Source organism: Pinus tabuliformis, chromosome 2_2 (assembly GCF_031772625.1).
Source record: "Pinus tabuliformis cultivar Carrire ecotype Pingquan chromosome 2_2, CPIR1, whole genome shotgun sequence".
NCBI lineage: Eukaryota > Viridiplantae > Streptophyta > Pinopsida > Pinales > Pinaceae > Pinus > Pinus tabuliformis.
In genome coordinates this window covers 837276861-837283265 of record NC_142300.1, presented here as the reverse complement: position 1 = coordinate 837283265, position 6405 = coordinate 837276861, and the positions used below count along the sequence as shown (strand labels likewise).

The following is a 6405-nucleotide window of genomic DNA, read 5'->3' as shown; positions in this document are numbered from 1 at the left end:
CAATACTGTATACAACATACTTCCCAATCTTCCCCATCTCACTTTGAAGGCATCCTTATATACCATCTTAATTTTTCAATATCAAAGAACCACCATATTGTCAATATTAAGGAGATGTCATTGACTCAAATATAGGTAAAGAGAAATTATCAAATGTTAATTAGAAAATGAAAACTAAATATATGACCAAATGCTAATCGGAAAATGAAAGCCAAATTTCCAGTTGAAGAAAAATGGGAAACCCCGACTATTGAAGAAGTTGAAAACCTAGAGCACGAAGTTGGTTAATAACGATTAAACACAAGTAGTAATAAGTTGGTTCACAATTAAGTAGGAGTTGGTGGTGGGATCCAATGGCCAACATTTTTTCAATCGTCTAACCCTCCATCCAATGCTATAGACTAGTAGAGAGTGGCAGCTGGGGGAGTTCTTCTCAGAGGGGAATGCCTTACGACATAATTAAAAGGTAGGTAAAAAGTCTCAAAATTTTGTGCCTCCTCGGCCTGTTTAGATTATGCTCATAAGAAATTGAATATGTTGATGTCACAAGCACAAGCAAACTACTTGTCTAAAAATTTGGATCTTTTCTCGATTTTTATTTGTCATCGTTGCGTAGGGGCCATGTTAATTTTCTTTATAAATAGGTAATTTTCTTTATACATAGGATGATTAGGAATGCATTGACTGCACAGAGGAAACAAACTCATGTAAATCAAAAGAAGAATAAAAATTAATGAAGTATATAAACCATTAAGGAAATATATATCTATCTATATATATACTAGTAAGGAAAAAAATATGTATAGACATATAAATGAGTGATGACAAAGAATGAAAAAAGAAAAGTAGAGCAAAGATTGTTCTTCTCAAATAGCTAAATATATTACATTGTAAACATCAATAATAAATGATAAATGACTGAAGTAGAACTCGACACCTATGGAGTAGAACTAAAGTAATACTAAACTGTCTATGACACCTAGCAGACAAGAGAATAAAATGTGATGACACCTAATAGACAATGAGATTAATATCTCTCATCGTCCTCTCCTAATCTCAATTGTTACATGTAGAGACCCTTACAATGCCTAATTGTTCTACTTGAAATTCAGATACATTCTTGCCCAATGGCTTTGTGAAAATATCTGCAAGCTGATCTTTGGAACCACAAAAAGTAGTACTATGTCCCCATCATTAACAAGCTCACGGATGAAATGAAAATGTGTGTTAAAGTTCTTTCTATTTTTGTGGAAAACAAGATTTTTTGATAAAGAAATTGATGAAATGTTATCATAATAAATTGAAGTTGGCTCCTTTTGAACCTTTTAAAAATCTTTCAATAGTCTTCTCAACCACAGTGCTTGACAAGCTGCTAAATTTGCTGCTACATATTCTGCCTCTATAGAAGATATTGAAACAATTTCTTGTTTCTTGGATGCCCATGAAATCAGATTGGTTCCAAGATGAAAAGCATACCCTGAGGTGCTTTTGCAATCATCTAAAATTAATCGTTGTCTGTATAACCTGTAGGTGAACAATTTTCAGAATGTGTATAGAACAAACCATAGTCTATTGTCCCTGCAATATACCTTAAGATCCGTTTCGCAACTTTCTAATGAGAAATCTTCAGTGACTGCATAAATTTGGAGACAAAACTTGTTGCAAACATAATATGAGGTCTAGTTTCAGTTAGATACAAATAACTACTAACTAGACTTTTATACAATGTGGGATTAACTGGTTGTGCTATATCTTCTTTGTTGAATTTGATGCCTTGAGAAATTGGTGTATCAACTAATTTACAATTGGTTATTTTGAACTTTTGAATGATGTCAGTGGCATATTTTTGTTGACCAACAAAAATGCCATTAATAGATTGGTAAATTTCAATGCCTATAAAGTATTTCATGACTCCTCAATCATTCATATCAAAATTTGTTGGCATTGCTACTTTGAAATCTTCTAACATCATATTTCATGTATAAAGAAGATCATCTACATAAAGGAATACAATAAGAATTCTACCTTCATGAGTTTTGGTATGCAAAGTTGGCTCATGATTTCTTCTGCAAAAACAACTTTTGATTAGATAGGCGTCGATGTGATTATACCAAGCTCTTGGAGCTTGTTTCAAACCATACAAAGCTTTCTTCAATCTGTATACCTTATGCTCCCATCTAGGAACTTCAAAACCAAAAGGCTGCTCTACATAAACTTCTTCCTACAATATACCATTTAGGAAGGCATATTTTACATAAAGCTGATAGACTTCCCATTTATATTGAGTTGTTATGGATAAAATGATTCTGACAATGTCTAACATTGCTACTATAGAAAAAGTTTCACCATAGTTGACACCACACTATTGTGAGAATCCTTTGGCAACCAACCTTGCCTTATGTTTCTCAATCTCTCCTTTTTCATTAAGCTTGGTATTATATACCCATTCTACACCAATTCTGGTTTTGTCTCTTGGGAGAACAGTTAATTCCAAAGTCTGGTTCTTCTCTATGGTGACAATTTCTTGGTTTATTGCATCAACCTAATGGTTTTATTTAACTTCTTCTTCAAAATGAGTTTGTTGAGATGAAAGAAATGCAAACATATTCTGCTAGTCAAACTCATGCTCATGCTCATATATTGCGCTGATGCTTCTTATTTTGTGATTTTCTTTTGAAGATATTGAATCACTGGTGGATTCACTACCTGAAGATATACCATTTTCAAAATGATATGGCTCTTCTTCAACCCGTAAACTTGGTGGTTGTAGTGGATAAAAATATTGATCTGAAGCTTCACCAAATATGATCTTCCCAAGATTTATTTTCAAAATTTTTACATCTCTACTTAAAACAGACTTTTTGGTAACTGGATTGTAAAGTATGTAGGCCTTTGACTGCTCACTATAGCCTACAAAAATACATCTTTCACTCCTATCATCGAGCTTCTTCTTAGCTACTTAGTAACATGTGAAAATGTTATTGATCCAAAAATTCTAAAGTGAGAAACATTTACCTTTTTACCATCCCATGCTTCTTGAGGTATTGTATCTTGGAGACTAGTTGTTGGAGATATATTGAGAACATACACTGTTGTCAAAATTGCTTCAGCCCAATAGTTATTTGAAAACTTCTTCTCATGAAAGCATACATCTGACCATGTTCATGATTAACTGATTTTTCCTTTCGGTTACTCCATTCTTATATGGAGTATATCTTGTTGTGTTCTGCATTGTGTTTCTTTATTGTTGAAAAAATGCTTTGAAGTCATTGGAGTCGTACTTTCCTCCTCTGTCAAATCTGAGTCCTTTAAAAGGCTTTCTACTCTACCTTTTTGCTTCTACTTTGAATTCTTTCAACCTTGAGAATGTATTTGATTTATTTTTGAGAAAATATACCCATATCTTCCTACTATAATCATCAATGAATGTCAAAAAATAAATACTACCACCAATGGAATGTGTCTAGATTAGGCCACAAATATTTGTATGGACTAGCTCTAAAGGCTCTTTCGCTCTAGAGGAATATGTGGGAAATCTCTCTCTTTTATGCTTTGATAGAACAAAGGTTCACAATTACAATCCTTTTCATTCATAGTAGGGAGACCAATGACCATTGAATGTTTTTGAAGAAGACTTAGACTCTTGAATGGGATGTGGCCATACCTAAAATACCATAGATGAGACTCATATATTATTGACACATTATAGACAAAATATTGTGAGAGATTACGAATTCTAAGAATCAAAGGAAACATCGTATTCTTGGCTTTTTCAACCTTTGCTATCAATCTTCTATTGGGAGGTTTGTCATAGATGTAACATGTGTTCCCTTGAAATATTACATCATAACCATGTTCCATCGATCGTCCTAAACTAATGAGGCTATGCTTCATATGTGGTAAATAATAAACATCAGATGTCTATTTCTATTGATTATATTTAGTAAGAATAGGGACAATACCTTTTCGTTCAAACTTAATGCGAGAATGGTCACCAAGAGTAATTTATGATGTTACGGAAGCATCAATATAAGAAAAAAAAATTTACCTATCATATGATTGATGCAACCACTGTTCAACAACCAAAGGTCCTTGTTGTGAGTGTCTTCAGAAAGATGGCAAGAAAGAAACAATGTTTCAGAGGATTCCCCTTCATTGTTGGAGAGATGGACATTGACTCTTTGTTGATCTGATTGTTTATTTCTACATTCATGTTCATAATTCCCAAATTTCTTATAGTAATAACATTGGACATTAGATTTTCTCCATGGTCTGCTTCTCTGAGTTTGGTTTTGTTGAGGTCTCCATTGCTCTATTACATGATGATGTTCTGATCTACCTCTACTTCAGCCTCGTTGTTTCCACCTCTACATCCTTTGCCTCTGCCAAAAGAGAGTTGTGGTGAGCTCCAATATTGTAGCAATAATGCTACAACTCCTGGGGCTTCCTGTCTCTTAATTATATCAACCCGGTAGTTCGTACAAACTTGGAAGCAATGGTGCTGTATGCACAAGTACTAGCTCTTGTCGCAGCTGTCACTTGGTCAGCTGGAACAAGTCCGCTAGGGCTCAAGCCAACTTCTATAGGCTTACAGAAGAAGCTTTATCAATGATGGACGAAAGCTAGCTCAAAGAAGACTAATCTACTTGGCAAAAATGAACTGAAAGCAAATCAAAACAAGAAAACCCTAGGAAACCCTAATTTAACTAGTCTAACCTCTATGATGCAAAGAATGTGAAGGAAACTTCTACCAATGATGCCATTACCTCTAATAAGTGAAAGTGCATGAATCTAATCTACTTGCAACATAAAAGACATGTTTTTGTAATTTTCCTTTAAGTGGATGGAGTGATTGTGATTTTGTGCTTATTAGGGTTTGGTTGTACAGATGTGATGCAGAAGGAAGGAAGCTTGGGAAAGGTTGGGGAGGCTAGCAGAGGTTCCCAGAGATCCTTAGCATCAGTCCACAGAGGTTCCTCACGTTCAGAAGCTCAGCAACCGAGTGAGTGGCCTCCTACAGGATGTCTGCAGGGGATTCTACAGGATACACAGGGGTTTCTACAGGATGTCTACCAATTGCTACAGGATGACCTACCGTGGGTGTTTGAAGTGATGGAGGAGTGATGGAATGGTAGGGGGAGATGTGTAAGGTAGGAATAAGGCTGGTGATGGCTCAGGAGTGGAGAAGTAGGATGGAGAATGAGTGTGTGACTTGGGTTGATGGATGAAAGGTTATAACAACGAAATGTCTAAAGGATGGAGTTACGTGAGGAGTGGAGGAGTTTAGGAGATGACAGGGCAGAGCAGAGGTCGAGGATGTGGTTGTATGCGTGATCAAGACAAAGAAGGAGGTAAGAAAATGATGAAAAGCAGTGTAAATGAAACAAATGCTTATGACTGTCACCAAGATGAAAATTCATTAACCTAAACTACCTGAACTCAATGAACAACAAGATAAAGCGTGTAAAGGAATGTGCATGAAGTGGTGATGAAGGTGTATGGTGCAAGAGTGAAGTGCATGGAAATATCTATCATAAACGAGACTATGTTGCAGCATGTATAAAGTGAAGAACTGCGTATTTTTGTGGCTGGTATGGGCTGCACTCCAATCTCCAAATAGAGATGGCAGTGGATACCTTCTCAACCTTTTTGTTGGAGCTCCAATGTATTATCAACCTGCTAATCTAACTAAACAACCGAAATCAATTCAACCATAAACCAGTCCTATCTATGCTCATGAAAAACGACTAAATGACCAAACTGTGACTTCGAATTGCATGTGAAAATAACCAAACTCAAAGTGCTGGAACGAAATGCAAACACATTACAACACTGAGGAGATCTATTGCTCTCAGGTTGGGCCCTAACCTGAGAGCTATAGCTCCTTGAGAAAACTCAGAACTAGATCAAAATCTGCCTTCTTTATTCATAATCTGATATCATGCCAAATTGGCTTACAAAAAGGAACAAAGACCGAGTTGTGCTCAAAAATTACAATAGTAATGCGAGAGTTTCAACAACCTATCAAAGGCTATGGCCTCCATACTTATGAAAAAACGATCATCCAACAAGTGTCCTTGATTTTAGGAGCTCGGCTGTCCAACTAAAGTTTAACTTGCTGATCTTGTAGGACAGTCATAATTGATGTTCCTGTAGAACAGTTATAACTGCTGTTCCTGTAGAACAACTGGCTGCTTCTAAGCTCGGTGGGGAGATGGATTGGAGCTCGGAGTTTTTGGTGGGAATCACGAGGAAGGTCCCAAGACTGTGGACATCCTCTCCTAAAAACCAACAGTGCCACCTCCTTGTCTCCTTTTCACGTGGTATTTTCTCCCTTTTAATGCAAAAACCTGAGATCATAATGCATTAGTCACGTAGATAAAGTGTCTACCCTTCTTCCTACAA

General features: G+C 36.1%; 1 non-coding gene across 1 annotated transcript; it reads right to left on the bottom strand.

Annotated features, from left to right (window-relative positions):
* Window positions 1–570: 570 nt before the first annotated feature.
* On the bottom strand, window positions 571–679 carry LOC149195576 (U6 spliceosomal RNA). The gene has a single exon (XR_016255373.1). It is a non-coding gene; the product is annotated as a U6 spliceosomal RNA (small nuclear RNA).
* Window positions 680–6405: the final 5726 nt, after the last annotated feature.